Source organism: Cavia porcellus, unplaced genomic scaffold (assembly GCF_034190915.1).
Source record: "Cavia porcellus strain 051 isolate PalLab524CR breed Dunkin Hartley unplaced genomic scaffold, mCavPor4.1 scaffold_25, whole genome shotgun sequence".
In the NCBI taxonomy this organism is placed as follows: domain Eukaryota; kingdom Metazoa; phylum Chordata; class Mammalia; order Rodentia; family Caviidae; genus Cavia; species Cavia porcellus.
The window spans coordinates 5202508-5221887 of NW_026947508.1; the positions used below are offsets into that span (position 1 = coordinate 5202508).

General features: G+C 44.3%; 1 protein-coding gene across 5 annotated transcripts in view; it reads right to left on the bottom strand.

Moving 5' to 3' along the window:
• The window catches only part of Rere (arginine-glutamic acid dipeptide repeats), a 381226-nt gene extending 363424 nt beyond the window's left edge, over window positions 1–17802 (bottom strand). For all 5 annotated transcript variants that reach the window (XM_063235444.1, XM_003471446.5, XM_005004377.4 and 2 more), the window contains exon 1: window positions 17664–17802. The gene's annotated coding sequence lies outside the window, so the exon portion shown is untranslated. The remainder of the gene's footprint in view (window positions 1–17663) is intronic.
• Window positions 17803–19380: the final 1578 nt, after the last annotated feature.

The window sequence follows — 19380 nt, forward strand, 5'->3', positions numbered from 1 at the left end:
AGTCTATTTTTACAACAAGAGTTTAACACGAAATCGTTTCAGAGATGCACAGAGGGGCTGAGCCCACCTTCACAACCGCTGTATCAAGTGCCTGAATTTTCAAGGCTCAGAAATCACTACTGTACACCTAGTAATAGTCCGTGGTGGTCTGCAAGCATTTTGCAACCTCAGAAATCACTACTGTACACCTAGTAATAGTCCGTGGTGGTCTGCAAGCATTTTGCAACCTCAACATGTCCATCTTCTACAGCCCTGTGATACCCTCAAGAGATGCCTTGGATTTCACACCAGCAAAGCTGGCAATCAGCATCCCAGAAACTTGCAAGGGCAATACCCAGCAAAAATGAGCTTGCGGATCCAAGGAATTGGCCACCCTCTACATTCTTCCAAGGAAACAATGAAAACATGGCCCCTGTTACAGGAAAAACTACCTTAGAAGCGAGAAAACTTTGATGAGTTCGTCGGGGAAGAGATACTTAACCAGACCACTCTCCCCTAACTCAGGACAGTTCAAAAGAGAAAAAACAGGCGAAGGCAGCGGGATCATTCAGGGCTGGCCTGGATTACCCAGTAACCTGTCTCAGGGAAAAAAAGAGAGAGAGAGAGACAGAGACAGAGACAGAGAGAGAGACAGAGAGACAGAGAGAGAACAAAAAGACTCAGTAAGTATTGTGACTGTAAATTAATCTCTGACCTCCAGAAAGCAGAAACAGGTTCGGAGCATCTTCCGTTTTTAAATGGTTAGATCTAAACAGACAAAACGTCTCTGAAAGCATCGCGGGCGGGCACCCCCGGCGGCCGCCAGCTCTCTCGACCTCCAGGGCCTGAGGTCAGGGTGGCAGGGAAACTGCTGCTGTTCCCCTCCTACTTCACTGCGCTCACACCATCCGTAGCAGATTTCCCACAACCTACTTACAAATTTCAGGGATTTAAAAAATAGCTGAAGGGGCCGGGGATTTAGCTCAGCGGCATAAGCGCCTGCCTTGCAAGCAGGCAGTCATGAGTTTGATCCCTGGTACCGATAAAAAGGAAAAAGACAAAAAAAAAAAAAAGAAAGCAATAAAAAAAATTTTAAAAAAAGCAATGAGAGAGTGGGAGTGTGGTTAAAAGTGCACATGGGCATTTAGAAGGCCCTGAGTTCAAATCCTTGCACCAAAAGTAAAATACATATAAAATTTTTAAAAAGCAATGGAGGGCCAGGGGTATAGCTCAGAAGCATAGGCACGTGCACGGCAAGCACAAGGTCCTGAGTTCAACTCCCAGTTACCCAAAAAAATAAAAATACAAAAGCAATGGATTCTCCACACAACGTTAGAGGATAACTACTAAAAGACTTAGTATGTGCTAATAACCCTGAGGAAAGAAACAACCAAACAGCTGCAGATTTAGCTCAGCAGCATAAGCACCTGTCTTCCAAGTGCACAGTTGTGCATTCCATCCCCAGTACCAAAAAAACAGAATAACTAAACAGCTTCAAATGTGTACGATGATCTTTACAATTTCAAAGTGTTTTACTGACTGCCTCATGTCTAATATGTACTGTTATCCTCACTTGACAGCCAAGAAAGCAGAGCACATAAGCATAATTCAAGCCCACTGCTAAGGGGCTGCATCCTGGAGTCCCTAGTGCTAATAAGGTGCACATGAGGAGCTGGTTGTAAGCACCTGCCTTGCAAGCAGGCAGTCATGAGTTCGATCCCCGGTACAGGAAAAAAGGGGAAAAAAAAAAAAAATAAGGTGCACATGAAGCTTACTTTGATAAGCAGCAGAGGTTCTCATGATTTAGGACAGGCAAGTGAAGCAAGAAAAACCCTCACTTACACAACACATAAAAATGTGTTTAAAAGACCCAGGACCAGCCGGGTATGGTGGCTCATGCCTGTAATCCCAGCACTCGGGAGGCTGAAGCAGGAGGATTGTTGGGAGTTAGAGACCAGCCTGGGCTACAAAGTGAGCTCAAGGACAGCCTGAACTGCGTAGCAAGACCCTGTCTCAAAAAAAAGGGTGGGGGGGAGCTGGGGATTTAGCTCAGCGGCATAAGCGCCTGCCTTGCAAGCAGGCAGTCATGAGTTCGATCCCCGGTACCGATAAAAAGGAAAAAGACCCAGGACCTCGTGCTTATCTGTCACCATCATCTCTTGGCAAATATTTTTTCTAAAAAGTTATAAATCCTATCCTCCTATAGGTCACCCAGTTCTCAAACCTCATTTGGACCCAATGGGCACATTTTAGGCCACACATGGTGATTACATGCCTGCAATCCCAGCTACTCAGGAGACTGAGAGCCAGGAGGACCGAAAGTTCAAGTGAAGCCTGGACAACTCAGCAAGAACCTCTTCTCAGGACACAGCTCAGCACCACAGCATTTGCCTACTGGGTTGGAACCCGGGGGTTCAAGCCCTAGAACCACAAGAAACAAATGGAAGTTTGATTTTATTTAGACAGGCCCCACAAGTCACTCAGTAAGCCCTCAAGTACAGACAGAAATATCCATGAGCTAAATTAAAAGCTGTATTGAAACAACTCGGTATTCACATTAGCATTATCCTACAGAATCTTGCCAATGACCCAGTGTCGATCAGCATCTGTCTTCTATCTCCCAATGAAGAGCTAAAAAGAAAGAAAATCTAATTAAGAGCCCAAGAAAATATCCACTTTAATCAAAACTATGACTAAAAAGCCAAGGAACTTTAAGGTAGGAAAAAACCTTAAGACACAAAAAATTGGCAAGAAGGAAAAAGACGTCAAGAGCAAAAGAGATATTTTAATTGAAATGACTAAAATCAAGACAGTCAAAAATAATTTCCCAAGTAAGAAACACATAAAAAATTTGAAAAAAACTACAGAAATAAGAGCTACCATCCAAAGGACACCCCCCCCCCAAAAAAAAAGAAAATGATGGTTAACATTCCCATCACTGGGCTAGGAGTTTATTTAGCTCATCGGTGTAAGTGCCTGCTTGGCAAACGTGGGGTCATGAGTTTGATTCCCAGTACCAAAAAAAAAAAAAAAAAAAGATGATTAACAATCCAAAGGACTACAATTTTAGGAAAAACTAGGAAACTGAATGTTCAAATATACACACAGGCAAAAGGAAAGAGAATGACACACTTTGACTTCATCACAATCAATAGATCCCATCTCCAGTGAGGCTGTGTGGACATCTATTTCCACACAGACCAACAACATAGATGAGGATCCCGGACACGGCCGGTAACAAGAGTAGCTGTGCTGTAAATCATCTGCGGGCAACCGACAGGAGCCGCTGGAGGGCACTGACCCGGGAGCCAGCGCCAGAGGTCAGAAGCGGCTTACTCACAGCCAGACACATTACTGGTATGCTTCTGTCCTCGCTAAAACACCCCAGGAATCACAACAGAAACACAGCAAAATCGTTACTGTTCTTAAAGAGACGCAGTTTTAATTAGTACACACACACACATATACACACACACACGCACACATGCACATGCACATAGGCATGAGCACACACACAGTAGAAACTCAAGAGATTTCTGAAAGTGAAAAAGAAGAAAACTGGGCTGAGGATTTAGCCAGCAGCATAAGCACTTGCCTTGCAAGCACATGGTCATGAGTTGGATCTCCGGTACCAAAAAAAAAAAAAAAGAAGAAGAAGAAGAAAACTGAGTAACTAAAAAGGAGTTACCTATCTAAAGACTAATTTGAAACATCATATTTTTAAAATACTTTTATCCGGGGCTGGGGATTTAGCTCAGCGGCATAAGCGCCTGCCTTGCAAGTGTGTCGTCATGAGTTCGATCCCTGGTACCGATAAAAAAGAAAAAGGCCAAAAAAAGAAAGAAAAAACTTTTATCTGTTCATAAGTCTTTTTCACTTTTGATTTCGTCTTTAAAAGATTTCCAGAAAAGGCCCACGAGTTTGTATCACCTCTAGCAATTCAAAATCAGCTTCAACTGCAATATGCAGAAGAAATTACCCTCGATCCGCTCCCTATCCAGAATTACAGCACCAGGGCTCCAAAGCTGCTGCCACCAACCACTCCATCACAGGCTGAGCCGCGGGCTCCAGTGAAGACCTTGTCAGGGTCCGTCCTGGCTGAGGCACCTCTTCGGGTAGTATCGCCTGCCTCGGTTACTAAGAAACCATGTAATGTTTATCTTAAAATTCTAACATATGAAAGGGTTATGAGTTCATTCATAGTCAATGAAACACAAAACATAACCCTGTCAATGTTTCACCTCGCAGACCACTAAAGACTAAGGGTTTGGCTATCCTGGCTTCCCTCACAGCTGCCCACCTGCTCCCCCTGTGCACTTTCATCTCACTGTTTTCTCTTCTACTTGGTCCAAACTGGCTCCCTACAAAGCCAGTTTCTGTCTTACTCTTTTGGTTATACTTTCTCAAATAAACTTTGCCACTGTTAACAACAACAACAAAAAAAGTGTTATAATGTTCAAGGATGGTAAGAAAATAAGGAAATCGGACCACCATGCACACCAATGTATCTTGTAGGGCAATTAACAGCTTGTAACAGAAACCGCAGGTACACTTTGACTCTGCAGTTCTACTGAAGACTTTATCCTACAGGGGCTGGGCTGCTCAGTGGCAGAGAACTTGCTTTGAAAGCAGGTGGTCATGAGTTCGATCCCTGGTACCGATTTTAAAAAAAAAAATGGGGCTGGCTTTAGTCCAGCAGTTCCTTCGAGTCTGGCTTCCACAACCGCCCAGGGCCAATTGGCCCAGTGGTTCAAGACCCGCGGGCGCACTCCAGTCCTTTAAAAAAAAAAAAATCAGAAGCCATTTCAGTCAGGGGTGATGGTCCATGAGTGTAATCCCAGCACTGAGGAAGCTGAGGCAGGAAGATCACAGCTAGTTCGAGGCCTGCATGGCTACACAGTGAATTCAAGGCCATCCTGAACCACATGGTAAGACTCTGTCTCAAAAAACAAAAAAGAAGCCAGGCATGGTGGCGCATATCTGTAATCCCAGTACTTGAGAGGCCGAGGGAGGAGGGTCACTGTGAGTTTGAGAATAGCCTAGGCTACAAAGTGAGCTCAAGGCCAGCCTGAACTGCATAGTGAGACCCTGTCTCAAAAAAAAGCAGCAACTTCAGTGTCCCAACAACAAAAGTATAAAACCACACAATGCGCCATTATGCAGTTGTTTAAAAAGAAAAACATTAGGTACAATTAAAAGTACTGAATTGAAAAATATGCTCCTGGCCAGGGATTTAGCTCAGCGGCATAAGTGCCTACCTGGCAAATGCAAGGTGGTGAGTTCAATCCCAGGTGCCGCAAAAAAAAAATCAAGATAATATGCTTAGATATCCATGTAAAATGTCAAGAACAACTTTGGGGACATGAACACTATTCATTCTAAATTGTGAGAGCACTACCACAAGTGCGAATCAATTTTATACGTACAATTTGTATTTAATTCAGATTACCGAATCCTGTCCTATTCTGGTGCTGAATCTCCCACACCCCCTCCTAACCTGTCGATCCAGACAAACCAGTTTGTTCTTCCTTGAGAAATCAGCCCAGGCATTTCAAGACTTTCCAAAATGACCACTACCCACTACAGCAGCTAGAGCATGCAATATAAACTATGTGAACGGAAAGAACTATGTGGGCCTGCACCTCCAACAGGACATTTTAAAATAAAGTTGAAAAGACAAGGAGTGAAAATGGAAGCACAGAGTAACTACTCCACCAGAGCAGCAGGGCTCACATTCCCAGAGCCCGGCTCACTTCAGCTTCTCCTGCAGCTGTCCGTCACCCCACAGCGTCGCGACGTCACCCCACAGCGTCGTCACCCCACAGCTTCGCTGTGACATAAAGGACCCCGCAGAAGTGATGTGCCAATCAATTCCTGGAAAGCACCTGCACACGGCGCACAGTGCATCTAGCTTCTGCCCTTCCCCCAACCCACAGTAAGAACACAGAACTGATGTAAGAAAACGGAAAGCCTACCTTTAACTAAAGCAGAGTCATGTGTTGTAAGCCGAGGCCTCTAACAAGCACAAAGGTGGGTGGGACAGCCTAAGAGTTACATGAAGGAATGGAAACTATCAGTTTAAGCCATTGTGACCTTGGGTTTCTGGTAGTCACTGCTGAACCTAACACAAGGAAAAGTTATAAAAGAGTACTGTATGCACATTTTGGGGGGTTGTACTTGGGATCTAACTCAGAGACACTTTGTTATATTGCTGCAAAGTTGTGCAGACTGGACTTGAACTTGCAATCGGCCTGCACCCCATACATGGTCTGTACGTACTTATTAGGTTCTGGCTTCGTTAAACAATTTCTAATACAAGGGCTAGGATATAGCTCTGTGACAGAACACTCATCTAGTATGTGTTAGGCCCTGGAATCAATCCTAGCACCACAAAAAAAATAAAAATGAAAAGTAAACTAATATTGGGGGCGGGTACCAGGAATCAAACTCAGGACCTTGCACTTGCCAGGCAGGCATTTAAACTAATGTATTTTTAAATTCAGTGGATCAAAACAACTCAGCTGGATATGGTGGTTCATGCCTATGATTTCAGCACTGGGCATTCTGGGGCAAGAGGAGCGCCAAGAGTTCAAGGCCAGCCTGGCCTACACAGTATGAGTTACACAGCAAGACTGTGTTTCAAAAAAACAAGTATCAAGTGTGAGGTCATGAGTTCAATCTTTGGTACCAAAAAACGAATGAATAATAAATACTCATTGTTTCATTATTCAAACAATTAAGATTTTAAATATTTTTTTCTTGAGATAGTTTACCAAAAACCAGCTTCCTAGCCATGCATGATGGCACACACCTGTGATTCCAGCACTCTGGAAGGCTGAAGCAGGAGGTTCACAAGTTCAAGGCCAGCCTGGGCAACTCAGAGACTGTCTCAAAATAAAACAGGGGTATATACTTCAATACAATCCCCACTACAGGGGAGAAAAAGTCAAATTCCTAACAGAGGTAGAAGCACTGTGCTAACCCAAGGCTGAGACAAATTAACAGACAGAACCACAAGACATGGCAACACTCACAGTGCAGTTAAGAGATTAAATCACGTCTTTATCATCTTCCTCTACACAACCTCACAATGATATTATTCTTTCATTTGACGAGTGCCGACTGCACTCCTCACGAGCAAGGAGCACTGGCTGAGTTGCAGTTCACAACCAGTAATGCCCCCGAGGCTGCAGAACCTGAGTGGAACTCGCTGCCTGCTCTCCGCAGCCTCCCAGCTAACTGCTCCCTCTCCATCTCCATATTCTTATTCACACTGACATAATGTAATTAGGCTTCCCCTTTCCCCTGCTAACATAATCACACATAATCATATTCCTCAAAACTTACACTCCTGCTACCAAAATTAGAAACAGCACATTGCCGAAATGCCCCAGCAGCTGTTGCCAATGGTGGACTTCCAAATGGCAAGTCCTGTTTATCACCCGACTTGTAAAATAAACAATTTCACAAGGGCTAGGCAAGTATCTCAATGGCAGAGTGTTTGGCCGGCATGCACAAAGCCCTGGGCTTAATCATCGGTACCACTGAAAAAAGGGGAAAAGCTGCTAATAATAATTACTTCGATCCTCCCAACAAATCTGCAAGATGAGTATGTTGTTATCCTCATTTTACAGATCAGGAAACTGCGACACTGGAAGGTATGTAATGCTCTGAAGTCACAAAGTTGATAAGCAGCAGGCTTAGGGTAGAGTCTAGAAATCTTAAGTACTTTTTCAGCCTAAGAGTAAAGAATGAACAAACATGGTTCAGGAAGGCTGGAGAGGCTCAGAGCCCAAGGATATGCAGCAGGGGCAGAAGGAGGCCTGGATCTGATCTCAGGAGAGAAAGCAGAGAAGTACCGAGTGTATATGGTACACCGCTCAATGCGGTGCTGGGCAGACACCATGCGGAAGGGCAACACTCACAACACAGCACACTCTAGGTCTAACGACCATGAAGCAGGATGACACTTCTGTAATCACACATACGTACCATATACACAACTACAAACCAAAATACATACTAGCTAAACTCACGCTATAGAAGCCAAAATATAACCCAACTCTCCTGCTACAGGTTTAAGGCAGCCTCCGCTGCACTGTACTGGCTGTCGCTCAGGTGGTTCATGCCAAGCCCTTCCACACCATCAGTGCATCTGTCACACCGAGAGCAATCTGCTGGGAGAGCTATCCTCCCCGGACACGCTTTCAGGAGAACACACAGTCATAAAAAGAAGACAGCCCGAACGACTGTGAGCCGCCGGAGTGTCACACTGGTGCAGCACTGGAACAGAGACAGGTCCTACACTGTTTAACTAGCTTTCTTTCCATTCTTCATACATAAAATAATGGTTCAGGTCACAAAGGATGACATCTGGATGTCAATGGAATGTGTTTTTCAGGAAATATCTCATTCCAAATGTAAACATACATATTGGTTTAATTAAAGGAAAACATTCGGCCTTCAAAGGGTTTGTATTCTCATGAAAAGAATGATTAGCACTAAAATACAAATGTCAGTATAAAAATAAACATTAACACATATGAACTGACAAAATGGGCGACCAGGCTAAAGAAATGAAGAGAAGGATTTAAAGGGTAGGAAATAATGGTAACACACATACACACACAACTTTAAGAAGTGTCCCCAGCAGATTTTTGGTGGTCTGTTCACTTGTTTCTTTGTCTGTGATACTGGGGATTCAACACAGAGCCTCCAAAACGAGCTGCATTCCTCAACTCTTTTACTTTAAGTCAGTTGCTAGGTTTCCCAGACCACCTCAAACCTCCCATCCTCATGCCTCAGCCTAAAACTATGGGGATTACAGGACTGCACCTGCAGGCCAGGGCTCAGCAGTTGTAAGTGAAACACAATAGCTCTGACACGAGAACAGGAAAAGGTAGGAAATTAATGATACCTCCACAAGGTATCATGATACCTCCACAAGAGATGTAATGATACCTCCACAAGAAAAGATAAAGAATTTGGGCTGCGAATTTAGCTCAGTGGCATAAGCACCTGCCTTGCAAGCAGGCAGTCGTGAGTTTGATCCTCGGTACCGATAAAAAGGGAAAAGACAAAAAAAAAAAAAAAAAAAAAAAAAGATAAATTTGAGGTTCTGGTTCTCAGAATCATTAATTCCCTCCACACAATGGGATGCACTGCATGAAGATAACTAAACATTTTCTATTCTGCCATTTCTCTCTCTTCTGAATCCCTGTGATTTTTTAATAAATTCACAAACTCTCTGATGCCCATCTCTTCAAAAGACAGACCTTAATTTCCCACCAAGTGTGGGCTGGACTTGGCAAGTTTACTCTTTTGTTTTTATTTTGGAGCTTGTTATCTTTTAGGGTTTTTGTTTTGTTTCCAGTACTGGAAATACAAATCTTTGCACTTTTTTTGTAGATAAAAGTCTAAATTGTCCAGCTGGACTTCCAATTCTCCTGTCTCGGCCTCCCCCATTGCTATATGGTATATGTCACCACTTAGTGCTGCAACTGGACTCAACACCATTTGTAGAAGTGATGTACTGACCTCCAAGAGTAAGTCATAGAAAGTACTGAGTCTTCTTCCTTGTACTCTGTTCCTCTCTGATTACCTGTTCTCAGGAAGCCAAGGTCACATGATAAGATCACTCAAGAAACCCCAGGGAAAGGCCCCCAAAGGCAGTGACTGAAGCCTCCTGTCCGCGGCCATGTGGAAGCAAATCCCCCTGTCCCAGCCACATGGTCAGATGACTGCAGACCCAGCTAACACTTGCCTGCAACCTCAGGGGTGACCCTGCACAGAACCACTTAGGCCTCACCCAAACCACCCGCAAATCCTGGGGTCATGCTGTCTGCTCTTAGGTCACTGTGTTTGGAAGCAGTTTGTTACATAGCAACAAATAACCCAACCCTACAGTACTGTGACTCTCTGAAGCCCTTTCTTTATTTTCCAACACTTCCGTGTATACCCCGGCCAGTATAAACAGGCTCCTGTGGAAGGCTTTCCTTTCATCTTTACATATTCTGTTAGGCTTAACCAAATGAGCTTCAGGGTCAAATATGTTTCTGTTTAATATTTGTTGAAAGATTCTTGCCAGCAATTACACATTAACTGCAGTTGCCCAAAAGTAAAGTGGTTAAACCTTGAATGTGAGCATCCTGCCGAATGAGGTTAAAAAAGAAAACCGTTCACTTGATCAGACAGAGATGGAATGCAGGAAAATAAACACAACAATCAAATATAACTGCAGAATGACAAATGGGTAAAACGGGAAAATAACTCACTTTGTACTCCAGATGTACTGGAGTGCATAAGTTGCTTGAAGAAAAATAGCACAAAGCAACAATGCCTGCAACAGTGATGATCACAATGTACTTTGTTTTGTTTTTGTCTTTTTTTTTGGGGGGGGGGTACTAGATATTGAATCCACAGCATTACCCAAGCCAGGAGAACACCCCACCCCTCAGTTACACCCCCAGTTCTTTTTTTTTTACCCAGGGTCTCACTCAGTTGCCCAGGCTGGCCTCAAATTTATGATAATCTTGCCTGTCTCCCAAATAGCTGAGACTACAGGTGAAGCCAAGGCTAAATTTACTTCTTTATTAAACATAAAAAGAACAAGTCTTTTGCTAAGAAAGATTAATTTTACACAATTTATCAAAATGTGCTCTACCAACAATTAGTACCCCATCAGGGTCACAGGTACTCTTTGGAGTAAGTGGGGGAAACAATCTAACAAAAATCTCTACCATATGACATTCATGAGGCTTTAGGTGCTAACTTGCATTTTAAATGTATTCAACCTCAGAACACTTAGTCCTTGCAATGTATCAGTGAGCTATAAGTAGTTTAGGAAACACTGACATGGACAGGCAGGCAGATAGACAGCTATCATAGGTGGGCAGACACAGAAAATAAAAGGAAAACAAAACACATACAACAAAATGATCTCACTCTAAAAAGGAATCACATGTGAATACCACTTATGATTCTGTCGTTTGTTAAAGCAAAATAAACTCTGTTAGATGCAAAGCAATTACAGCCATACCAGATGTCAGGAAAAAAGCAGGCTGGGAAAAGCCTGCCACGCTGTGAGAGAGGAGAGAAGCCTCACCCTCCAGCAGCTTCCCACTTCCCTCAGCTGTGCTAAAGCCAGGGCAAGCGCCCAGCCTGGGAGGAGTCCTGCTGGGCAGTTCAAGAGGTCTCACCCAAACTCCAAACACACATTGTTCATAATGGATGACCTCCTGGGAAATGTTTCTTTTTTTTTTTTTTTTTTTTTTTGGTACTGGGAATAGAACTCACAATCTCGCCCTTGCCAGGCAAGCGCTGGGCCACTGGGTTGTATCCCCAGTCCCTAGGAAATTTGAATTAAAGATAACAGAGCCAGGCCAGGTGTGGCGGTACATCCCCACAACCCAACACTCAGGAGGCTGACGCAAGAGGATTGCCTTGAGTTCAAGGCCATCCTGAGCTACATAGTGAGGTGAAGGCCATCCTAGACTGTACAGCAAGATCCTGTCTCAAAAAAAAATGATACAGAGCCAGGTGTGGCCCCACACACCTGTTACCCCAGCACCCTCTCAGACAGAGGCAGAAGATCATGAGTTAGAGCCCAGCCTGAGCAACTCAGCAAGCCCTTGTCTCAAAATAAAAAGGGATAGAGATGTAGTTAAGTGCAAAGCCCTGGAATCATCCCCAATACCACCAAAACAAAAGTCTCCTCAGTAGCAGAAGCAGAACAGGGGCATAGAGACACAAAGAAACCAGAGATAAAACAACTGAGCTAGTAGAAGGTAAATAAAAATAACTAGTATCAAGGCTGGATGTGGTGGTGCACACCTGTAATCCCACCATTCAGGAGACTTAGGACTGCCACAAATTCAAGGCCAGCCTGGGCTACAAAGTAAGATCAAGGCCAGCCTGAACTGCACAGTGAGGCCCCTATCTCAAAAAGAAAAAAAAAAAAAAAAAAGCCAGGCGTGGTGGCTCACACACCTGTAATCCCAGCACTCGGGAGCCTGAGGCAGGAGTTTGAGACCAGCCTAGGCTACAAAGTGAGCTAAGGCCAGCCTGAACTACATAGGGAGACCCTGTCTCAAAAAAAAAAAAAAAAAAAAAAAAAAAAAAGAAAGAAAGAAAGAAAAGAAAAAAAAACTTGCGATCCTCCTGCCCCAGGCTCCCTCAAAGAGCTAGGGTCACAGATGTAGCTGGAGTTACAGGCGTATAGCAACACACTCAGCAGAGGACTGATTTTTTTTTTTTTTTTTCTTTTTTTGGTGTCGGGGATTGAACTCACAACCTCATGTTTACCACGCTGGCACTTATGCTGCTGAGCTAAACCTCTGACCAAGAAGACTGATTTTTTTTTTTTTTTTGACTTTTTTGTTTCTATCGGTACCAGGGATCGAACTCACGACTACCTGCTTACAAGGCAGGCCCTTATGCCGCTGAGCTAAATCCCCAGCCCCAAGAAGACTGATTGTTAAGGCTTCAATTTCTTTCACTTTTCCTCAATTCCTAAAAAGACTCTTAAGATTTTCCATTCCTTGCAACCCAAGCATCCTAGCCAAACCCCTTAAAATTCTCGTAACTAGTTTAAAATTAGGGCATGAACCATGGCTTCAACTTCTGATGCAAAAATGCAAGACAAATAGGTTATGAAGTTTCCTCAAATATCAAGTGGCTTATGAATTAGAGGTCATATCACCTGTAATATAACTATGTAAGGAAAAATTTCAGTCAAATATGTTTTTTATACTTGTTATTAGCGAAGTTTACCAATTAAAAGCAGTGTTACACTGGCACCAACAAAGCATTTTACTAAAAGCTCCACCCCTTGCACCACTGAGGCTCCAATCCAGGGACTCTGTACCACTGAACTACACCCCAGCTCTTTTTTTTTTACTCTTCATATGAGGTCTCACTAGGTTGCCCAGGCAAGCCTCAAACTTGTGATCCTCCTGCCTCAGCCTTCCTCAGGGCTGGGAATATGAAAAATACATTAACAGTACTATCTGACCTAGTTACCTAACAAAGGAACCTTGTATTGTATCTTACATGACTTAGAACACAAACAAAAGAGTCAAACAAATCACAGCCACAACCAAACTCCAAGCTAGTAAGTATATTCGTTATGTGGACATGCTTGATTTATTTGTAGTCAAACATTCATTATAGTGGGATATTCGGACAGGGGATATAGCCCAGCAGCACAGTGCCTGCCTAGCAAGCATGAGGTCATGAGTTTGATTCCCAGTACCAAATAAATAAATGCATGTGGCATAAGCATTCTTAGTAATTTTCTAATACATACTTAAATGCCTATTTCACCTCATTTAAAAACACTAGAACACTTTCAGACAAGAAGGTAAAGACAAATGTAACAGTTTCACCCAAAGCACAAGTCACAGTGCAAGTCAAACTTAGACTTTGCAGTAATTATCACAATATTAATAACTAAGTCATTTAAATATGATTCAAGGAGTTCCTAGCTGTTAAAAAAAAACTATAAATAATCAGAACAGAGTTATCAAACTGAGTATGTAAGAACAATAGTGTACTGTTTAAAGATGTGTAGGTAATAAAGTTCACAGCTAAGTTACACTACATTCAAACATTTGAGTTTTCTGCTATCTTAACCTTTAAATCAACTGCCAAAGTAGCTGCCCAAAGCAGTTAGCAAGAAAGCACACTATTCTCAAAAGAACTTGGCATGTACAACCTTATTTTACTACTTAAATGTTTTTCTGATTACTGAAATTTGAACAAGATGTTACAGATTCAAAACCAATTTTAAAGTAATAGGTGCTTATGAAATTCGTAATATTCAACATATTCAGGTTTTGTTTCTCGTTTGGTTTTTTGTTTTGAGACAGGGTCTCACTATACAGTTCAGGCTGGCCTTAAACTCACCATGTAACCCAAACTGGCCTTGAACTCAGTGATCATCCTGCCTCAGCCTCAAATGCTGGGACTATAGGCATGTGCCACCACAGCCACCTCGTGTTCCGGTTTTATGAAGAACACAGATCGGGGGCTGGAAGTTTAGCTCTGCGGCATAAGCGCCTGCCTTGCAAGCAGGCAGTTTTGAGTTCGATCCCTGGTACCGATAAAAACGAAAAAGACAAAAAAAAAAAAAAAGAAGAGCACAGATCAAGGCTGGGGATTTAGCTCAGCAGCATAAGTGCCTGCCTTGCAAGCAGGCAGTCATGAGTTCAATCCCCAGTACCGATAAAAAAGAAAAAGACAAAAAAAAAAAAAAAATGAAAAAAAAAAGAAGAGCACAGATCATATTCTTGTGTGTGTGTGTGGCCCCTGACACACTACAGTTCAATATGTGCTCAACAGTACACACAATTATTTCAGTACTGTATCATGATCCCATTTTTTCAAAACTCTATAGATCAACCAGTAAGTCAAAGTTGGAAAAGTAACTAGTATATTTTATTTCTTGATTTGAATCACCTTTTTAGTTAAACAGTTAATCTAGTTTTCCTGTCACAAAAGGCTGGCAAAGAAAATACTAGACTGAAATTACCTGATTCTATATACACTGAATAATACATTTGGGGGCCGGGGATTTAGCTCACTGGCTTAGGCACCTGTCTGGCAAGCACAAAATCATGAAGTTTGATCCCTGGGACAGAAAAAAAAATACATTTGAACTGTTCACACCTCACTGTAAAAGATAAACAATTTTAGAGACTTTGCTTCCAGTTTGGGAAGCTAAGTGACTCAGAAATCACATTAGAAATAGGCAGTCTGGAACAGAAGATATTTATTCTAAGATTACAAATGCCTGAACAGTTCACTGCCTTAAAACAATTGAGATGAGCTAGGATCTGTGGTAATAAAAATCCTTCAAGGCATTTATCAAGCAGTTATTTCTGAAACTGCAAGTTGGTTTAGAAACCTTTAAGCAAAAATTCAGCTCTTTCTATCTAATCGGTGTATCATTCATTTCCAGTTTTCTCTGGCCTTCAATTTGTAAAAATCAAATTCATAAACCATGTCTTTAAGAGTTCTGTTGAAATGACTACTGAAAACACTTATCACAACGCAATGCTATTGGGTATGCAAAACTGCTGATTTTAGTGAGATTCCCCCTCCCCAACTCCTCCCCAACCTACATTAAATCACTCAGAAAACTCTCAGTACAGTACTAGAATTTTACTTTCTATAGGGCAGATTCGACTTTTTAAACAATACTTTTTTAAAACATTTAGAGTGCTAGTGTATAGTTTCCAACACCTAGAATGCAAATCAACCCTCTTATTCTGTGTACCATTTCATAATAAACTATATTTCTCCGGAAAGATGGAAGAGTATCAATTTAAAGGCAGCCTTGGAAGTCACAATGTGTAAATACCTCTGATAACAGAACAAATGAATGTCAAGACACAGCCAATAACATAATAAAGCCTCGATGCAACCGTGCTTGTCAAAGGGCATCTGTATTAGCAGCTCAGAGAAGTGTCATTTGCAGAAAGGCACTGCAACTGCATTTAAAAGAAAATCATTAAGCCTCGGCCCTTAATCCCCTCCCCCACCCTCTGCCTCCGGCTGGGTCAGAGCAATTAACCAACAGAAGGTGCTATATTCTGCAGCCCACTTGTGGTCACACCAACCTCCAGCCCTGCCCAGAGTTGGGTTTACCCCAGATGGCCTCTCAGCCCTGTCCAGGCCCCTACCCCAGTCCCAAAGCAGAAAACACTATCTTTTCTTAAAATTTCCTACTCTCTATTTACAAAAACCACCACCTCACTGAGCTCTTAACCGCTAATCACACACACTCACTCACACACACACTTGCTAATGCTCACCTCGAATACAATCATTTTAACTGAGACAGTTAGAAAAGAGGACCTGGGTCACATTCACTACAGTAAGAGTCAAGTGAACAAATCGCTGGCCCAACAAACCTGGGGGCAACGAGGATATGAAAGGACCAAAAGCTGACTTTCAAGGCCATGTCACATAAAAAGAGATTTTATCTCTACATACACAGAAAAGAAAGAGCAACAGAAAGCTCGAAAGAAAGGGAGACAAAAAAGAGTCTCAAAACCAACGCTTTCTGAGTGTCCTTTAGGTTTCTGTGTACTCTTCTGCCCTGCAAGGTTGCAAAAAAAAAAAAAAAGGCCAGACATGAGAAGGGGAAAAGAAAGCTGAAAAAGAAAAGCACCCTCCCCGCCCCCATCCTCTCTCCTCTGCCCCAAAAAGAGCTGTGTTTATCAGTGCAAACCTAGTCCCAAATATGGGAGAGAGAATGAATGTGTGTATGAAGAACAATGAGCTCTCAGCCTGCCATTGTGTGTGTGTCTGTGTGTGTGTGTGTGTCTGTGTCTCGGTGTGTGTGTGTGTGTGTGTGTGTGTGTGTGTGTGTGTCCGTGTCTGCCTCTTTTTCCTTCGACCTCAACAACAGAGAAAGCTGAAAGCCAGCATTCCACCCAGGCTAGGCCACCAAAAGCAAAACTGTTTTATAATTTCCAGTGGAATTAACTCAGCAAGCAAACCCGTGGAAAGAAACATCTACCCAAAGATGATTTTACTATTGTACAGATCCAGTCTTTCTCCCCTCCCCCAACGGGCTGAGACTAAAGAAACCAGTGTACACCAGACAAAAAGGTCCCTCTCAGAAATGGAAAGCAATTCTCCAAGCTGTTTTAAATATGAACCCAGAACACATTACCTTATGTTACATCAAATGTCTGGTTTGTAATCCAGCAAGTTCACCCTTTCACTAGTTATCTTTTCCGTGTGTAAAAAATTGCTCTGGAGAAAGCTATTTCAGGATTCACATAAAACTACTTTCTAAAATGTAACTTAAAATAGTGGCACATACTGAAACATTTAAAGCACTCAGTTTCTCAAGGACACATTTTGCTTAAACCAATGTTTGAAGTCTATAATCCAGAAAAACTGTAAGCAAACCTTGGAAAAGAGATAGAGGAAAAATGACAATTCGACAATGAATCATTTTGTTTTCCTTCACCAACTTCTCAAGCACCCGGTTTCAAAGGAAACCTGCAATACTTTTCCCCTACCAACACACACACACGCGCACACACACACACACACAAACCTCAATCTATGTGCAACTAACTACTTCTGTACTTTCCACAAGCCTGGAAAAAAAAAAAAGAACCCAACCTCCTTCTGACAGCAGAACTAAAACAATACAGTACGAATCCTTTTCTGCTGCAAGTAATTTTTGGTTTCATCTTTTTGTGATCACACGGAGCAGAGAACTAGGGATGAAGAGCACAAAGGAGGAGGAATCTCTCCCCTAATGTGAAAATGATACTTTCCTAAGAGCGCGCCTCCAAGACCCCTAAATCCACAAACATTCAAGAAATTTACAGCTTCGCTCCCTGACTTCCTTCCCCTCCCACAGTTCAGCCAATAATTGAGTCACATGAATCGGTTTAACCTCGGACGAGCACGAGAGCGTGCAGCAGCGGGAGCCAAGCGGGAGCAGGGTCACAAGGCACGCGGCGGGGGGAGGACACTCGTCACGCAGGCGCGCGGGGCCACGCGAGTCGCCGGCCCTTTATTCCCCGCCGGCCCTCGCGGCCCGGGCCGGCGACCCCTGACTCCGCCGGCGTCTACGCGGCCCGCTCCCCACCCCACCCCCGGCCCGCGACCCCCGCGGCGCCCGCACCCGTGCTCGGATCGCGGCCGCGGTCACGTACCTTCCCGAGGGCGCTACACCATCCACGGAGGCGTGTGCGGCCGGCTCCGGAAGTGCAGGCGGGGACGGGGCGGGGGCGGTGAGGCCGCGGGGTGCGGGCCGAGGCCGGGGACCCGCCCGCGGGGACGCGACGGGGGCTGGGGGCTCCCTGCCGCGACCTCTCCCGCGACTCGAGCCCTGGCGCCCTCCTCCTCCTCCTCCTCCTCCTCGGGTCCGCCCGAGCCTTCAGGAGCGCGAGCCCAGGACCATGTCTGGTTTTGTTTTCCGGAGGGCGAGGGGCTCCCTGAGGAGGGTGGTGATTTTTTTTCCTTCCTCAACTGAGAGAGAAAATGAGGCAGAGACAATGTGGGGAGCGCAAAAAGGGACGAGGAGGGCAGAGGAGGCGGGGACCGAGGCCCAGACGGGCGAGCTGCTCGGGGCGTGCGAGAGGAAGAGGAGGCTCCGGAGCGCGGGGGGCGGCTCGCGAGCGTCTGCGGGAGCAGCGGCACCTCAGCGATGGTGGCGGAGCCGCGGCGGCGCTGCTACGCCGACCCGCCGCCCACTCCCTGCTCGGGCCCGGCCCACCTCGCAGTATCACGCATCGCCATTGGCGCATCTCAGCGTGACGCGCTCAGTGGGCCGGGCCAATGGGAGGTGAAGGACGGGCAGAGGGGTGGAGCCTGCCTCCTCCCTGGCCCGTTAATAAAAGGAGCAGCCCGGCGGGCGAGGAGAGGCCGACCTAGGTCGCGCGCCCCGGTCCGTGCGGCGGCCGTGTCCCTCCTCCCGCAGGCGCGGCGCGGTGCTGATCCACCGGAACAGGCTGCGCGGCGCCGGCAGGTCCCAGGAGCCGACTAGCGGGAGTCCAGGTCCTCTTGCTATTACCAGGGTCTCCCTTTGCTTTTCCAGTCGCTGAAGATGCGGATTCACGTGGGGGGCGGGGAAGGGGGTGCACACGGTGGTTCCAAAGATGTGTGCTTGATTCTTTCGAAATGACGACGAGCACTTCAAAACGTTTTTCAAAAAGAGTGTGACAAAAGCTGCATTACATAAAAGAAAAGCAAAATTAGTAAATTGCACTGCTCGTTGGAAACCAAAAACTCTCACTTAGGGAATAAAGAACCGACCGTGAGGGCTTCGGAGAGCAGCGTTCAGCCCTAGCCACCTAACCTGAAAAGATGGAAAAAGCCAAACATCCCTTCCTTTTGGGAAGAATGTAGTATTGTGTCCCACCGACCCCGAAGCTGACAATCATAGCGTCCTCCAATCATAGCAGGGAGTTGAGGCAGGGTGGAAGCTGTCTTCTGCCTAAATAACCCCCAGGATTGAGGGGTTGGGAAATTTTAATTATCATTACTAGCGTTTGAAATGCATATCGTGCTTACTGAGTTCTTTCACAGCCCCTGGCATGAATCCAGGGTGAATCATCAACCTATTGTTGGTTTGTTAATATTCTGTAAATGCTCATTGGTGTCCTTAAACTGCACGCTCTTCCCGGAGGAGTTATGATCTGTAATAGAATAATGAAGGGGGGATAAAACATAGCTCAAGAGAATTCAGTCATCTATTTTAAATCAAGTGATAATTTTCTGTTTGGAATATCTTCTCAGATTATAATTTCTTCACTCAATGGTTCTCTTTAGGAATAATTTGGACTCACAGATATCCAACTGTGACCCAAGAGATCTAAAAACAAAATGGGTTCTTCCCTTACCTTGCAGTGTAACTTTCAGCAAGAAAAT